Source organism: Pinus tabuliformis, chromosome 1_2, assembly GCF_031772625.1.
Source record: "Pinus tabuliformis cultivar Carrire ecotype Pingquan chromosome 1_2, CPIR1, whole genome shotgun sequence".
Taxonomy (NCBI): Eukaryota; Viridiplantae; Streptophyta; class Pinopsida; order Pinales; family Pinaceae; genus Pinus; species Pinus tabuliformis.
The window spans coordinates 565,287,958-565,305,810 of NC_142298.1; the positions used below are offsets into that span (position 1 = coordinate 565,287,958).

The window sequence follows — 17,853 nt, forward strand, 5'->3', positions numbered from 1 at the left end:
GGAGCCCTCCAATTTCACTAAATTTCAATGGTGGGATCTTGAGATATTTCAGGCCCTAGATCGAAGATCAAGTCTTTCCCTTGGTTTCCCAGTGGCTAGTGACCTCATTGGGATCATAACATCAAATCATCAAAAGAAGATTCCTTCTTTGATCCCCTCGCTTTCCCTAATTAGGTCAAGTACATCCTTGTTTGACCAACTCCATATCCTTGACCTAATTTCGGGTCCACTTGGCCCTTTGTGGTTATGCAACTTGTTGACTCCAATTCCACAAAGATCACTTAGAAGCCAAGCATCCATAAGGCCTTTTAAGACTAGGGGCTTCCTTAACAAGGCATACTCTCAAACCCTATCCTCAAAAGCCCTTTTAGCCCTTCCTAGAGTGCCCATCACCTCACTTCTAAAGCAAGCAACCCATTTAATTGAGTCTCTCAGGCGAATAGGCTTAGGAATCACTTATCTTATCATTGACTAGATATATTCTCGTGATTCCTCCCATTGGTGAAAGTTCGTAAGAAGCAGGGAGCCTTAATTGAGGTGACAGTGGGCTATCGCTCCATTATTGCCCTCGACCTAGTAGTTGTTATATAAGATCCCCTCTTAGGACCCCTGCTAGTTAGAGCGATAATAAGCCCCATCTCTCCTTATTCCATACTTACTAGTTTCAATCTCACATCATGAGCTCCTATTCCACTTGCCTTCTTCGAGCCAATTGACCATTGAATCATTGGGATTTGGCACTAACACATCCTCATACCTTGGATAGGGCCGGGAAATGCACCCTGGGAGGTTGATGCAACGAAAACAAAAAGGAGCATATGATGGCCACAAGGAAAAGAAATGAAAAACAAAATGCAAAAGATGGCTGGGACTTGCAAATTAACACATGGGCAAAAGCCAAGCATGAGCTCTACCTCTCTCATATTGCCATCATCTGGGTGATGGGGCAATGTTGCCCTATCTCATAGAAGACAAGGAACCCTTGCATGTCCCGACCCTGATGGGTGGTGAATTGCCCCATCTTTAAAAGGGTAATAATTGCTATAGATCATACAAAGCAAGCTCCCATTTCTCGAGCTACAACCAGTAATATAAGGAAAAATCAAGAGAAAGTAAAAGGCAATATAGAGGGGTGGAAAAACAAAGGTTGAGGTAACTCTTGCATCCACGATTGCTCCCTCCTCCCGTCAATTCACCTAGGATGAGGTATTCCATCAGAATTGGTCCCTTTGACCATGGCACTTAGCCATGGAGTTATTTCACCTCTATTCCATCATTATTCACATGGAACATGTTGACACCTAATCATAGGGATTGGGTGAACAACTGTACTTAATGTAAATAAATAATAGAGAAAATGGAGAGTCATCGGGAGATGAACTGAACAGTCACTCCCTCTTGTATATAATAATGAACAACCTGAATGAAGAAGATAATTACATTTGAGGAGTTACCTCCTGGTTTGACATGGTATCAGAGCCAGCTCCCAAAATTAACTTTTGTAACTCCTGGTATTAGTTTTTTTCCATATACTTGGTATTCTGTCCCTCTATTCTCTGCTGCCCTCTGTCATCTCTGACATAAAATCCCTATGGTCTTTTTAATAACTGTTGTATTATATTTTCGCTATTTGATATGCCTGAACACACCATAACCTGCAACTCATTATACTCCTTCGCTGCAACTGTCACTACAACCGTCGCTGCTGAGGGAATATCGCTGCTCCACAGTGGACTCGTCGCTTGAATTCTCAGAGGCAGCTGTTAAGGAATGTAGAGCTTTTCTTTTGAAGTCCGGAGTAGCTTTTGTCATCGATGCACTTGTATCACAACATCACAGTGCTTGTTTGAATGTCACGTGAGTATTCATTCTGCGTTGGCGTTTGGTAAGTCCTTTTTCACCCATGCTCCACAAGATTGCATACACAATGAGGGTTATTCGAATAATCCATGGAGCATTGAAATAATGCAACTAGTAGCAATACCCACTACGCTATTCTCCACACTGGTCGTTGCTCGACCCTTGGGTCTTTGCTACACAGTTGGCCCATACAAATGTTGTCTCGACTCTATGTTAACCATCTCTATATCCGCTCTGCGTTAACCATCTAAATTCGCTATAATATGTAGCCAACACCTTTGGTGTCAAATAAAATACCACAGCACCTCCCAACACCTCAAATATCGCTGCTATTTCTGCTCATTCACCTCTTATACATCGCTATATTGTGTGTTATCTGGGCATGTTATGCTATGAGTTTTACAATTTAAAACAAAACGCATTGTATTAAAAACCTTTGACATATATTTATATCAGAATTGCAATTTTTTTTTACAAGACTACCATTGGAAGTCCTATTTTTTGGCAGCAGAAGTATATTTTTACAGTACATAGATTTAAAAAAAATAAAAATAAAAAATGCAATCATTGATATCTATCATGGGAGTGGTTTTCACTGGCAAGGAGAACTATCCAGAATGGTCACGCAAAATCAAACACACTCTCATTTTTAATGAGCTGTGGAAAGGAGTGTGTGTTGGAAACGAAGACAAAGAGCCATAACAGCCTACCTCAGACAAGGGATTCACCATTTGGGAAAATAAGAACAACAAGGCTTATGCATTGATTGTAGCATCAGGAAATGAAGAGGTGAGTTGCCATATTTCACCATTTTCAAATGCTTTCGAAGCCTTAAAACTGAAGGAACTCTATGACTCACACTCTGCACTTGAAGTTGTTCAACTCATGATTAAATTGTTCACTCTTGAATTACAAAATGATGATCCTCTTGCTCTTGCATCAGAAGTAAAATCTATTATGCATGATATCAAAGTCACTAATGTTGAACTGGATATTCCTCTGATAGCTTTTCGCAAGGCACTTTATCCCACTTACTCAAATTATCTTGAGTCATCGCAAGCAAATGGAAACCTCAAAGATATTACCTTTGACTCCCTTGTGAAAAAATTTGCTAAAAGAGAGAAAGCTTTTGGGAAGAAGACAACTCCTCAGTCTTTTGAAGAGGTTGTGTGCCTTGCTCATAGAGAAAAGAATCTTGCTCAAGATTCTTCCAGAGGAAGAGGTGGTCGAAGAGGAAGAGGAAGAAATTTCAGAGGCGAGGGGGGAAGACATTCTCAAGGAGAAAAGTCAGATTTGCACTGCATACGCTGCAAAAAAGATGGATCACATGATGCATCCACATGCATGTTGCCTTGGGATAGAATTGAGCAGGAAAGAAACCAACCCAAAGGTAAAACTAATGACAAAGAGAAAGGTAAAGCACCTAAATCCGCTCACTATGTTGTGGCACAATGTAATATTGGAGTAAATGAAGACTTATTAAATGCTTCACTTGCTTCTTGGAAAAATGATTGTTTGCTTGATTCAAGAACAATTTGCCACATGACTTTTAGAAGAGATTTTTTTGAAGAATTTACTGACAATGTTGATGGAGCAACATACTTTGCAGACAAATCAAAACTCAAGCCATCAGGGCTTGGCACAATCAGGCTTAAATTGCTTGGTCTTCTAGACTTTCTTCTGCATCATGTTCTATATCTCCCACAGCTGAGGAGAAACTTGTTGTCCTTGGTCCACATCCGCCAACAAGGACACTGCATTCATATGTTTGTTGGCAAGCTTGAGGTGAGAAAAGCATCAAACCACTCACTTGTCATGACGGGGATAGAAGAAGAAAGGCTTCTCAAGTTGCAGGGTACCTCTACTCGTGCACAAAATTTCTCATACAATTCTCATTATGAAGAAGGTACATTTCCATCAAGTTTATTATGGCATGCTAGATTTGGACACTTGAACTATGATAGCCTCCGCTTGTTGAAGAAAAATGGTGTTACTAGTTTGCCTACAATTCCTAGGAAACTTAAGCAATGTGATGCTTGCATTCTAGGAAAGCATAACAAACAGTGTTTTCATGATTCACATTCCAGAGCACATAGAAAACTTGAACTCATTCATTCAGATTTATGTGGTCCAATGCCTGTTCCTTCTGCAAATGGAAATAAATATATGATGACATTTATTGATGACTACACCAAAATGTGTTGGGTTTATTTATTGAAGAACAAATTTGATGCTTTTCAAACATTCAAGAACTTTCATATATAGATTGAAAATGATGCACAATCTCATATTGGCTCTATTCGCATTGATAATGGAAAAGAATACACTTCAAATGAATTTGAAAGTATCTTCGCCAACATGGGATCAAACATCAAACAACTGTGCCTTATAATCCCCAACAGAACAGAGTAGCTGAAAGAATGAATAGGACGATCTTAAATATGGTGCGCTCCATGATGTTTTTCAAAAATGTAAAATTGATGTTTTGGGCTGATGCAGTTCTATGTGCTGTATATGTAAAGAATAGATGTCCATCTAATGCTATTAGAAACAAGACTCCTTATGAAATGTGGCATGTGCACATTCTTTCTGTAAAGCATCTCAGGGTTTTTGGTTCCACATGTTATGCCTTGATACCGAAGGTACATAGAAACAAACTTGGTGCAAGAAGTCGTAAGTGTATCTTCCTGGGGTATTCAAACATCTCCAAATCATACCATCTCTATGATGAAGTCAATAAAAATTTTGTTGTATCTAGAGATGTAATCTTTCTTGAATCATCCAAAACTGACAATGTTGTTGAGTGGCAACTTGATCACTTGGATAGATACGAAAATGCAAAATCATTTCAAGAATTTGATAATTAGATTCCACATCTTGAAGGCGGGATTCCTATACTAGATCAACCCGTGGAATCTTCTTCTAAAGCACTCTCTCCCTCGCATGAAACTCCAACAACGGATGATACTTTGAGTGATGTGATTGACAAAATTGGGAGACTCAATCTTGATTCAGTTCCAACTCAATCAATGGAGTAGCCTGGACCATCTGAGAAAGGTCCCCCAAAGTGGCTGACGAAGACATGAAAGTGTTCATCCTGATTAGGTTGGAAAGACAGGAACTAGAAATTCAAACTGACAAAATGGAGGTGATGTAGATGACTCTGATTCACTTGTTGATATGGATGTTTCTTATGATTGTGAATTGAATTTGCCTACAGATTTTGAACCAACTTCCTTCAAAGAAGCTTCTTCTCATGATGAATGGAAAGAAGCAATGCAAAAGGAGTATGATGCCCTGATAAAGAATGACACTTGGAAGCTTGTTGATCCTCCATGGGGAACCAAACCAATTGGCTGCAAGTGGGTCTACAAGAACAAGTATAAAGCTAATGGTTCACTTGACAAGCACAAAGCCAGGCTTGTGGAAAAAGGTTTTGCACAGAAGGAAGGGGTCGATTATGAGGAGACTTTTGACCCCACAGCAAAATGGGCTACCATCTGGACACTCTTTGCCCTAGCAGCCCAGAACGGTTGGAAAGTCCATCAAATGGATGTAAAAACTGCTTTCTTGAATGGAGATCTAAAAGAGAATGTTTTTATGTCCCAGCCTGAAGGATTTGTTGTAAAAGGACATAAACATAAAGTATGCAAACTTGTGAAATCCTTGTATGGCCTCAAACAAGCACCGAGCTTGGTATGAAAAACTAACTGAGCATCTTCTGAAACTCAATTTCAAACATTATGATCTTGATGATGCAACTTTGTTTGTCAAGAAGGTTGGCAAAACAGTTGTATATCTTGTGGTATATGTAGATGATCTTTTGATGACAGGGAACAATGAGAGCTACATTGCATCCATAAAGAAGGAATTGAGGAAAGGTTTTGAAATGACTGATTTGGGCTATGTTCATTACTATCTTGGTATTGAAGTAACTCAACATCCGAAGTCCATATTCCTTTCTCAAAAGAAGTACATTGGAGATTTGTTGAACAGGTTTGGCATGACTGAATGCAATCCTCTGACTACTCCAATGGAACAAAACTTAAAGCTCACATCCATTGAAGGAAAAGAATTTAAGGATGCAATAAAGTATAGACAACTTGTAGGGAGTCTCAACTACCTAACTACTACTAGACCAGACATTTTGTTTGCTGTTGGAATCCTCTCCAGGTTTATGCAAAAGCCTTGTGAGGACATTGGTCTGCTGCAAAAAGAGTTCTAAAGTACTTGAAGGGAACTCAAGACTTTGGAATCAAGTATACACAGGTGGGCGACTTCAGCTTGATTGGATACTCTGATTCAGATTTCGATGGAGATAAAGAAACTGGGGTATCTACTTCAGGTTATGCTATGAGCCTTGGATCAGGAGCTGTCTCCCGGAGATCACACAAACAATCAGTTTCAGTAGATTCCACAACAGAGGCAGAATATGTGGCAGCAGCTGAGGCAACAAGAGAAATTGCGTGGCTCAGGAAAATTCTTGAAGATTTCCAAGTAAAACAAGTACAATCGACTCCACTCATGAATGACAATACCTCGGCAATAAAGTTGGCCAAGGACCCAAAGTTCCATGATTGAACGAAGCACATCAATACAAAATATCATCTGATTTGACATCATGTTGAGGCCAAAACAATCCATCTTCGTCATTGTTCCACTAATGAGCAGATTACAGACATCTTCAGGAGAGCGCTTGGAAGAGAAAAGCTTGAAAGATTCAGAAAGATGCTTGGACTCACTGACATCCCTTCAGATTAGGGAGGGAATGTTGACACCTAATCATAGGGATTGGGTGAACAACTGTAATTAATGTAAATAAGTAATAGAGAAAATGGAGAGTCATCGAGAGATGAACTGAACAGTCACTCCCTCTTGTATACAATAATGAACAACCTGAATGAAGAAGATAATTACATTTGAGGAGTTACCTCCTGGTCTGATAGAACCTATCGATTGAAGGGTGGACCAAGGACATGTCATTTCCCTTTGGGGGTACAAAACACTTAATAGGGTCGTCAATTAACCGCTCCTATCTAGGGAGGTAACACCATTACGTGGCCAGAGCCCCAAATTTTGAAGAGAAGCCACATATGAAGTGTTATTATGCCCATTTCTTTCAATCTTGGTTCACTTAGATGTAATAGTGATTAATGTACCTAATGATGAAAGTTGCAACACTGGATATTGTTTGTAATTGGTAGGTGGTTCCATATCTAGGTTTGAACAACTTAATTGGGGTCCAAGTTCTGTAGAGGGACATATTGACACCCATAGGTGATGTGCTGAGAGTCATGGGACTTTGGACACTTATAGAGCATCTTTCATAGCCATGGGCACCTTCAACACCCATACCGTCCCTGCGTTTGCCTTATTATTCATGGGGTGATGTACTTGGACTAATATGCCTCCAACCAACTTAATAATATTCATGGTGTGGCAAGTTGATCTAGGGCCTAGATGAGGTTTGTCTCATGCCTTGAGACATGGGAGGGTTAGCACCAGCTTCAATGCTCTCAACATTGGAGTAGGTTCAACCTTATTCATCACCTAGAGACCCATGAGACCTTGTTTTGTGCCCCAAACCCACATTTGGGGGCTATAGGATGATTTACAGAGACATTAGGGGCCAACCACTAGACCCTGATTTTAGGAGCCCTCTACACTCATCATGGCACTAGAGGAGCTCAACGCATGCCCTATAAGGGCCTACAACAATACGACATCAACATTTTGACCCTCCTTTTTGGAGATTTATCTTGTTTTCACATTAGCTACAAGGTCAACGTGTGACCTTGACTAGTTTTTGCCAATTATTTTATGATTTTTGGGGCTTGTAGGCTAAAATTAGAGTTAGAACCACATGTATATATTTGAGATCATTTCATTTAATCTCTCATCATCAACAGACTTGGACTTTTTCCCTCATAGAGGAACTCACATCCTCTCTTGTGGACGAACTAGAATCTTTGGATGCATTTTGGTCTTTGGAGTTAATCTTGGATATTCTTTTGAGCTACTCTTTGGCATGATGGAAGGAATTCTTGTATTTTGTCCTGTAAGTGCCCTAATTTGTTGAAGATTTATTTTTCTATGTCTAATGTATGGAATTATTAATTCTAGGTCATGCAAAATTGTGGCCTAGTTTGTTGAAAATTGATTAATGTTGCTATCTAGATGAATATTGCATGTATTACTCATGTAGAACGTGTATTGAATAGTCCTTGTGGTGAACTCATTAAAGCTTTCCCAAAAAAATCCATATTTTTTATTGAGTGGGTAAATGCTTGAAATTTGCTTGTCAGTGCATCAAATTTTGACCTCCTTAAGAACGAGTTTGACCATCATAAATCATCCTTGACTCCATTCTCCCAAGGGACAAGGCACCGATCAAGTATTTTTGGTGATCATCTGTTACTTTAATCCTTTTTTTCCCTCTAAATTTCGGTCTTTTCAAGGCTAGGGTAGAGAACTAGGGCTTAGGGTGAAATTCTAGGGAAGAGGTATCTTGGTGGATGGAGAGCCTAAACATAAAGAGGATAGGGTTTGCAACAAAACCTATCATTTTGGTGGGCATCCACTTCAATTTCATCCATAAATTCTTTTGCCCTAGGCATTTGCCCTAAGAGGGAAACCTTAGTCTTTTTTCCCTCAACTTAAGGATTTTATTGAAGGTTTCATGAGCCTTGGCTTAGCCAATATACATTGAAAGAAATATTTTCTCCTTGCCTTGACCTTGAGTTCCTCCAACACTTGTCAAATCCATCAAACCCTAGGTCTCGTGCCTTTCTTTTTAAGTATCTTGATAGAAAGCAAATTGCTTCCTTGTGAAGCCTTGAACCAAACGTGTGTCTATCTTGAATACCTCCTAGCGAGATCATTTCATACCATAACTATAGAATACCTATTATAAGTGATTTGTTTCCTACCGAGACTCCTCCCATCGTTGAAAGTTTGTAAAGAGCAGGGGGTTTTGGTTGTGGTGACAGTGGCCCACTTGTTAGGTTTTGTAGCATCAAATGGGGTTCTAATCTCGACTTTGGTCAAAGAGGCTAAGAAACACTACGACTCTAGAACCAAGAAATCGTTTATGGAAATTCCACCTAGAAGCAACTCAATTAAGTTAATTAATCAGTAATTAAATTTTTCCGAAGTCTAACTTATGGAAAATGATTAATTAACAACAATTAAGTGAGAAAGGTGAGATTTCTCGAGTAAAACACATGGATTGACTTAAAAATGATCTCAACCATTGATAAGGACTTGATTGTAGAAGTTGGTGATCCAACTGGAGATTATAAGAGGAGGTCGATGGGGTTGGAGCAAAACACACAAACACTCGAGGTCGAGTTCCTTGGCAAAGATTGGGCTTCCCAGTTGTAGTGATTCAACAAAGGAGAGTTCGAGCCAGAGAAGGGATGTAGAGACAGTGAGGGGCAGAGATAGTGAGTCCAGAGGAGGATTTCTAGTTTTGGAGAGGCAACATCAAAAGACAGAGGTATTCCACAGGAGAAGGTGCTCAAGGGCTTCGTAAATGCTTAAGTGAGTAGTTTGATTTAGCTGAGAGGGAGATTGATTTAGCTTCCAGAAGCCGGGAAAGTCTTCTAGAGGTCCGGAGAGTCACTTATAATAGCAGAGATAGGAGGTCTAGAGTTGCGTAGAGCTAGGCAAGATCCCTTTAGGGTAGCATCAGACAAGTGTTGAGCATTGGATAGGTGTTTAGCATCGGTTAGGTGTTTCCTCTTGGATAAATACCCTTGCTATAGGGGCCCACAATATTTAGTAGTAGATGGATCAATGTCAGATGACACAGTCAGTTCTTGAGGGACAATTGCAGTTCTAGTTGTAGTCAGATGCTGAGGAGCACAATGCAGTTGCAGTGCAGACAGAGTCAGTCGATAGTGGAGAGACTGGTAGCAGTCAATGACTTAGGAGATAGTTACAGTCCATAAACACAATTGATTCAAAGATCCTGTTCTCGGTTGCAGTAGTTGTAGCAACATGAGATCAGTGGCAACACAATGTAGAGTTGGTGACATTACAGGGTGTACAGTGCAGTGTCAGTAGCAACATAGATGCAAGTTTGGTTTAGCTATAGTGTGGTAGATGAATCAGAGTTGCACAATAGTTGGTGGGCAGTGACATTGGTCATAGTTGTCAGTCATTAACAACGTGTATGGAGGATGTTATAGAGACTGGGTGAACACCTGCCTCACTAAGAGCGAGTGTTAGTTTTTGTAGCATTTTATGGTGTTCTAGTCTCGACTTTGGTCAGAGAGGCTAAGAAACACTAGGACTCCAGAACCTAGAAATTGTTTATGGAAAATTCGAGAAGCAGCTCAATTAAGTTAATTAATCAATGATTAAATTTCTCCCAAGTCTAACTTAGGGAAAGTGATCAATTAACAACAATTAATTGAGAAAGGTGAGATTTCTTTAGAAACTCACATGGATCGACTTAGAAATGATCTCAATCATCAATAAGAAGTTAATTGTGGCCGTTGGTGATCCAACTAGAGATTATAAGAGGAGGTTGATGGGGTTGGAGCAAAACACACAAACACTCAAGGTTGAGTCCCTTAGCAGAGATCGAGCTTCCCAGTTGCAGTGATTCAACAGAGAAGAGTTCGAGCCAAAGATGGGACGCAGAGACAGTGAGGGGCAAAGACAGTGAGTCCAGAGGAGGATTTCTAGTTCCGGAGAGGCAACAACAAGTGATAGAGGTATTCCACAGGAGAAGCTTCTAGATGCCAGGAAAGTCTTCCAAAGGTCTTGAGAGTCACTTCCAGTAGTAGAGATAGGCATGATGACTTGATCATAGAGGGATTCTAGTGACACGTGTGAGGGTCTGTGCAAAAGCAGTGGAGAAGGGCTTGCGTAAAGGTTGGACAACCAGTTTTCAGAGGGAGCCAAGTGCCAGGATTGCTTGTGGTGAGAGAGAAATATTCTCTCTAATTATTTTTGTCAGATATTTATTGATTGGATAGCTAGTTGGGAATCCACAAATTGTACTCAAAATTTCTCACTACTACATAATAATAACACCCTCAGCTACTACATTGGTTTTCCCACATTGGGTTTTTCTATGGACAATTGTCCAAAAATAACTGTCAATTTTATTGTGTGTGTGCTATCCTTTTATTAGATTCTAGTTTATTTTCGCAATGTTTTTTATTTGTGAAGAAATTGTAGTGTGAATTATTTGTTGTTTGTCGTAGGCTGTAGCAAATAAACTTTTTAATAATTAACCAGTTAGAAGAATAATATCTAGTTGCTGCATTTCAAGTGAATTTTCACACCACTACCCCATTGTTGCTTCTTGGTCTTGCTTGTGCTTTGTAGGGTTTCACTCTCCAATGTTGAAAATGTAACTAGTATCAATATTCATGATTGTTGTTTAGCTCATGATATAATGTATTTGTCAAAAGAAAAGAAAAAGAAGAATTATTGTCAAAGAAAAAATTATTTATAAGCATGGGTTTCATGCTCACTTGATTATGTTTCTAGATCAAAGTACCCATTGGGTGCTTCTAGGGTTGTGTCATGTGTCATAGTTCTTATCATTATGTAATAGACCCTCATTGGGCTTTTTTATCAAAGAAGAATTCGTTTTAATGTAATTTGGTCAACTATGGCTCCTCTATGAAGTTGGCCTCATAAAGGGAATTCAACCACACAGAAAGATTATTATAGAAGTGCAATTCGACCTATTGAGGCATCCAATAATCGAGAGTTCGATCTGCAATTGAAGGAAGTGCGAAGGCAAGAAAGAAAACTTGAAAAAGAAGAAAACCTTAGCGAACAAAGGAGGAACCCTATTGAAGTGTAGAAGACCATTTTCTCTTATTTCTGGTTCACACGTGTGAAATTTTGAGTTGCAGGAGGGGCCGAAATTGCAGGTCTGCAGTAAGGCTGAAATTCTGATGGAGTAGGGCCGGAATTTATGGTTGATGCAGTGTTGAAAAAGGTTACTATTGTTGATTAGAAGCTGATTGGAAGGTTGACTTGGTTGATTGGAGATCTTTGTCTTGGTTGTCTCCTTTGATTTGGTTCTAAGGGAAGAGAAGAGAATTTTGGGTTTTTCCCTAGGAGAGGGGTTTTGCCATGGCTGAGAGCCTACCTCCTTTCTCCTTATTGTTTTGATCTTCACGCACTTCTGTTTTGGTAGTTGCTTGATGATATGAAAATAAAAGAAGACATAAAATAAGATAGTAAGAATTCAAAGAAATCACAATTAATTATCAAGATAAGATTTTTTTTTTTTTCCTTTCTGATTTTCTAACATGGTATCAAAGCTAAGGTGAAGTAGAAGAAGAAAAAGGCAGCTTGAAGATCAATAACTCTAATCATCTTAAGGAAGGATTTCATGATTCATCTACAAGAAGGAAGGAAGTCTTGAAAGGTGATATAGAAGTTTTGGTTCCCTATAAGCAGGTTTGGAGAAGAAAACCTATTGAAGGCTACAAAAATATCTATATTTCATCAAGTGTCACAATGACACATATACCTATGGCATCATCAATAAAATATGAGAACAAACTTCAAGGTGCCTCTAGCTTTAGAGCATGGAAGACAAGGATGGACCTCATCCTTGCAAGGAATAAACTATTGGAATTAGTACAAGGAAAAGTCAAAGAACCTACAAATGAAGCTGGAAAGGAGATGTACAAAGAAAATGACATTTTAGCCATGAGTCTAATTGTGGATGGAGTTAAAACAACCTGATTCTCTACATATCCACACTAGATACTTCAAATAAAATGTACGATGTTCTCTCTATGTTATTTACAATCAAGAATATTGGACAAGTGGCAAGTCTAATGGATGAACTTTGAACTGTCAAAATGACCAAAGATGATACAATGTCCTCTTACTTTGTAAGAATTGCCTGTATAAGAGATGAAATACAAGCAGTTGATGGTATAATCCCTAATAAGGAACTTGTAATTGCTGCCCCTTCTAGGACTACCAAAGTCTTGGAATGCCTTTGCAGCTGGAATTAGTAGTTGGAAAAATTCTCCCTCCTTTGAGGAAATGTGATCTGCTTGTATCAAGAAGAAGCTCATCTTTCCTTAATAGGAGGTAAGGAAGAAGATGAAGAAAATACCTCAAACGCCTTATTCTGCCCATTTCAAGAAGAAAGAGGAAACAAAAAGTTCAAGGTGTCAAGGAAAAATCATAAGGAGATTGACCTTTCTAAAATAGAATGCTATCATTGTCACAAGATGGGACATTATAAGAATCAATATCTTGATAATCCTAAGAATAAGAAGAGAGAGAGATCAAGCTACAATTGGAGTTAATGAAGCTCCACCAAAGCAGACCAAAACTAAGGACTCTGAAGTCAAAGACTTATTCTATTAAGTCTTTAGGGATATTATCCCTTGTATATCTTTTGCTTATAGTATAGGTTATTGTTTTTAGGTCTTGTAAAGTTTCTCTTAGGATTTATAGATATAATATGCTTTGATAGAAAGTTCTTGAGTTGTTTTGATAAGTTGAAGAAATCCCTCACAAAGCTAGATTGATGCAAGTTCAAGAGGGAGCTTGCACCTTTTCCTAAAAAAGATAAGTATTCCTTATTTCTTTCATTATTTTGTTGATTCTCTCTATACATATTTAGCTTTATTTTTGATGCTTGATTATAATCCTTTCGTTGTGCTTTTCTTGGAAGAAGGATTGCAGATATATTCTAAAGAAGAAAGGATCATGGTTAGATTTAGAGGGAGCCTCCAAAAGGAAGACTTGAGAAGCTTTGTTGCAAAAAGAGTCCTTCAATAAGAAGCCTTATAAGGTTTGTGACAGAAGCAACTCAAGGTATGTTTAAGATTGCAAGATTTGTAGCAAATCCTTATCACAAAAGAAGGTACGATCATTTTGCTTAATAATTCTCTCATGTTTAGGGTTTTGCTATATAATCGAAAAGATTCTTTTGTCAAGTTGTTCATAATACATATTAAGTCAACTGTTGTAATAACTATCTTTTGCTATTTATTCATTTTGGTGAAACCCTAGCCTTTTGATTTTTAGGGTCTTTTAAGGCATAAGATAAAATCCTAGCTTTTTAGGGTTTGATGACATTATCTAGGGTTTATGATAAAAACCCTAGTAAAAGTTGAAATAAGATTCTAGGACTTAAAAGAGAAACCCTAGATGCTTTCATTATGGTTGAAACCCTAACATGATTTAATTGTTGGATATCTAAGTTTTGATAATAATATCTAAGGTTTGTGACAAAACCCTAGCAAAGGTTGTTGTAAGAGTCTAGGGCATAAAAGTGTAACCCTAGGTGTAAATGCTTTCGTACAATTGAAACCCTAACAAGGTTTAGTTTTTGAAAATCTAAAGTTTATTTTCTTGTTTGAAGTTTTGATAACCCTAGATGCTCTGATTGTTAATTTCATGCTCTCGTACATATATATTTGTGTCCCCTGCTGTACTTGTTGTTGAGATTTGTAGGCACATAGTTTGCAAGAAGTTGTAAAGAGGTATGCCTACCTCATACTTGATGATGACCTTATGATGATGATGAGCATGATGGAAAGAGGGAGCTGCAAGAACCCTAATGACTTTGAAGTTTACATTAATGAGTAAATGATGACCTTGTTGCCATATGAAGAAATGAAGTTTTGGAAGGTCGAAGTTCTCCGATGATATGATGATACAAAAGAAAGAGCCTGTGTAACTGGAAGAATAAAGTTATTGATCTCCCTAAGTTGAGAAGGAGCTTGAATGAAACAAAAGTGTAAATCCACCATAGTTAAGAGAGAGAACATGATCTTGGAAAATATCGATAAGGAAAAGAATCAGAGAATGGCTGAAGCACTATTGATGGTTATTCATGAGGAAGACTTGGTTGTTTTGAGAAGTGCTGAGGCTGAGTTTGGTGTTGCTTGAGAAGATTGGAAAAGGAAGCTTCTGTCGAGATTTGTTTGGATATTACGATGAACTTAGCAACATTAGAATGTTTGAGGACCCTATAGATTATGCTCGCATATTGATAATAGGAACCAATATATTGGAAGTGATTGGGGTTTTCAGGCTACCATATGTTTAGATGAATGAACAAGTAGCTAATGTGTTGATCTCTCCCTGAGAAGCTTGAATATTTGATGAAGCATGTTTGGATTGGCGGATATCTCTGATTTGGTTGAGAGGGAGAGATGAGTACCATAAACTTCTTGTATGATGGTACTTGGGAAGACATCTTGGCTTGGTTGGTGTTGAGGTCTCAATTATAGTTTGGCCTTGATGATGTCTAGATTCCAGTGTGGGAGGGTATCTTGGTCTTATGGAGCTCCGTTTTAGTGTTAGACCTTGTTAATACCTGGATCCCTGTGAGGGTTGGTGTCTTGGAATGGAGGCCTAGATGGTATTTATATGCTGTTGGATTCAGGGTTGCGGGGGAGTGCCCCCCCCGAACCCGCTCCTGAAATACGCTCCACTCAGGAGAAGATCGAGATTGACATCGGGAGCACACTCCCGAAATTCGCTCCTGAAGGGATCAAATTTCAGGAGCGTGCTCCCTTAAAAAAATTTCGCTCCTTGATTTCTTGCGAGCGAACAAGGGAGCGGTTGGAGAGCATTCACTACCTGACCACTCCTATTCGCTCAGGGAGTGAATTTTTTAGGTAGAAGTGGTTGAGAGACCGCTCCCGACTAAAAAAATTTGCTCTCTGTGGGTGAAAAAGGCATGGTTGCGTAGGTGTTTTTGGAGGGAGGGGAGGGGCGAAATAAATAAAAGGCCCTCCTCCCCTCCCAAAATTCACCATTTGCGTATGTGAGAGCAAGAGAGGGCTTTTGGAATTGGAGCTTGAGTTGGGGAGGAAGATTGAGAGGAAGATTTAGAGGGTTGCTTGGAAGCTTGAGGAGCTTTCAATGGAGATTAGAGCTTGGGATTGAAGGCCAAAGAGGTAGGATCTAGACCCTAATCTAACATTTGTGTTTTTTATATGCTCATTGTTAAATGAAAATTTTCTCCTCTCTTTCCCATTCCCATTCCTCCATTTTATTGCAGGTAAGAAACTATAACTCCACCAAAGTTCAAAACTTCAAGCATCATGGCTATATGGCTTGGCATTCTCTTGATGTTGGTTCATTTTTTTATTATGATGGTGGTGTGGAGTAGAAGCAATGTTTTAAAAACCTAAACCAGTGACCGGACTGGTCTACCTAATGAACTGGGTTTCGAATTGGAACCGGTCGAACCGGGACGGGTCAGGTCTAAACGAACAGGTTTAAAAAAAATATATTAAATAATTATTTTTTAATGAAAAACACTATTTTTAAGATTTAAAACCATGATTCCAAGCCAATAGAGACAGAATATGCAAAGATTGCTCATTTATACACGATGTAAATGTGAATATATCAAAATGGCATAGAGTGCAATACATATCATTGACAAAATACATAAGCAATGAGGCTCTAAATGGCCTCTAGAGTGCAAAAACAAAGCCTACAAACTATGGGGCTAGTGGCCTACTACAAGTCTACATATATGATAATAGTGATCAACATTATCACTTGAATCTTCTCATAAGTCATCATGATCAAAGTCAGTTGGTTGAGTCTCAACTCCCAAACTTTGCAACTGCTTGAGTCACAAACTTCTCTATTGGTTCACTGACTTGAGTCTCAAATTTCTGAATGTATTCTACCCTAATATGCCCTATTACTTCATTTGGTGCTCCACATGGCTTTACATGGCTTCCTATCCCAACCAAGTGTTGCTTGAACCTGTTAATACCCCCTCCTTCAATAGATTTATGGCAATATTTGCAGATCATTTTGCCATCAATCATATCACAATGAGCCCATGCAATATCCTTGGCTTTTTGAGGCATGATGACTACTACTTAGCTTAAACTCTCCGTTGTTCCACTACTCCAGCAAAAATTCAACACTCTCCAAGCTCCCAATCATACTCACAAATACTCCAAATGAGATGTGTGAGACAAATGAGAGGGATAAGGGCCTTTTAAAGACTTGGAGAGGGTGTTTTTGGAGGGAAAGAACCCTTACTTTCCCTCTAAATCACCCTAAAAAATTGGAAAACAATGCTGCGTGGGTCCTCCGCGGCTGTGGCAGCTAACCGACTGGTTTAGGACGGAACCGGCCGGTTTGACCACAAACCTGCTCGTTCTGTCCTAAACCGGCCGATTTAACCACAAACCATCTAGTTCCATCCTAAACCGGTCGGTTCGGACTGGTTAGGGCAATTTTTAGAGAAATGGTGGGTAAAAAAGGGTTTTTCTACTGGTTTGACCCGGTGGGTTTGCTAACCGACCAGTTTGACCGGTTATCGGTTCAGACTGGCTGGTTTTTAAAACACAGAGTAAAAGAAGAAGTGATGAAGAGGATGAAGAAGTGGGTAGTGGTGGATTTGAAAACCCTGGAGAGAGGAGGAGGATAATGAAAGTGGAGATGATGAGGGCACAAAAACTAAACTAGACCAAACACCATTGTAGAAATATGCTTTCTGGTCTGCAGGAGGGAAAGGGGGTGGAACCACTAAATTTACATGCCTCCGTTGCAAAAGGTGTTAGGATATTCCGACACATAGGAAATAGTTAAGTACAACTTGGTCTAGTATAGAGTTAGGTAAAGTGTGTTTCTTTACCTTGTACATTTTGTAACTTACAATCCGACGGTCACGATATGTAGTGATCCGACGGTTCATTCTCTCCTCGGTATTATCGACACTTGATCCGTGGCTTGACACCCGATTGGTCCATGATTTCTATTTAAAGCGCATGGAGGGTCATTTGTAGGGAAATCTGTCTATGAGAGAAGCTTATGTAAATTTTCATTCTTTTATTAATAAATTGCCTGAAGTGGCCGCGTTGGCTCAGGCCGGGGACTATTTCCCTCTTTGAGGGTTTTAACCACGTCAAAAATATTGGTGTATTGATCTGCGATCTGGTTGTGAGCGGTGTCCTTTGGTGTTCTGTCTGAGGAACTTACCCTGTAAATTCCTACATGGTATCAGAG

At 39.2% G+C, this 17,853-nt stretch overlaps 1 protein-coding gene across 2 annotated transcripts in view; it reads left to right on the forward strand.

The window, feature by feature from the left end:
- The window catches only part of LOC149206862 (ribonuclease H2 subunit B), a 350,779-nt gene that overhangs the window by 169,165 nt on the left and 163,761 nt on the right, over window positions 1-17,853 (forward strand). The window lies entirely within an intron of this gene.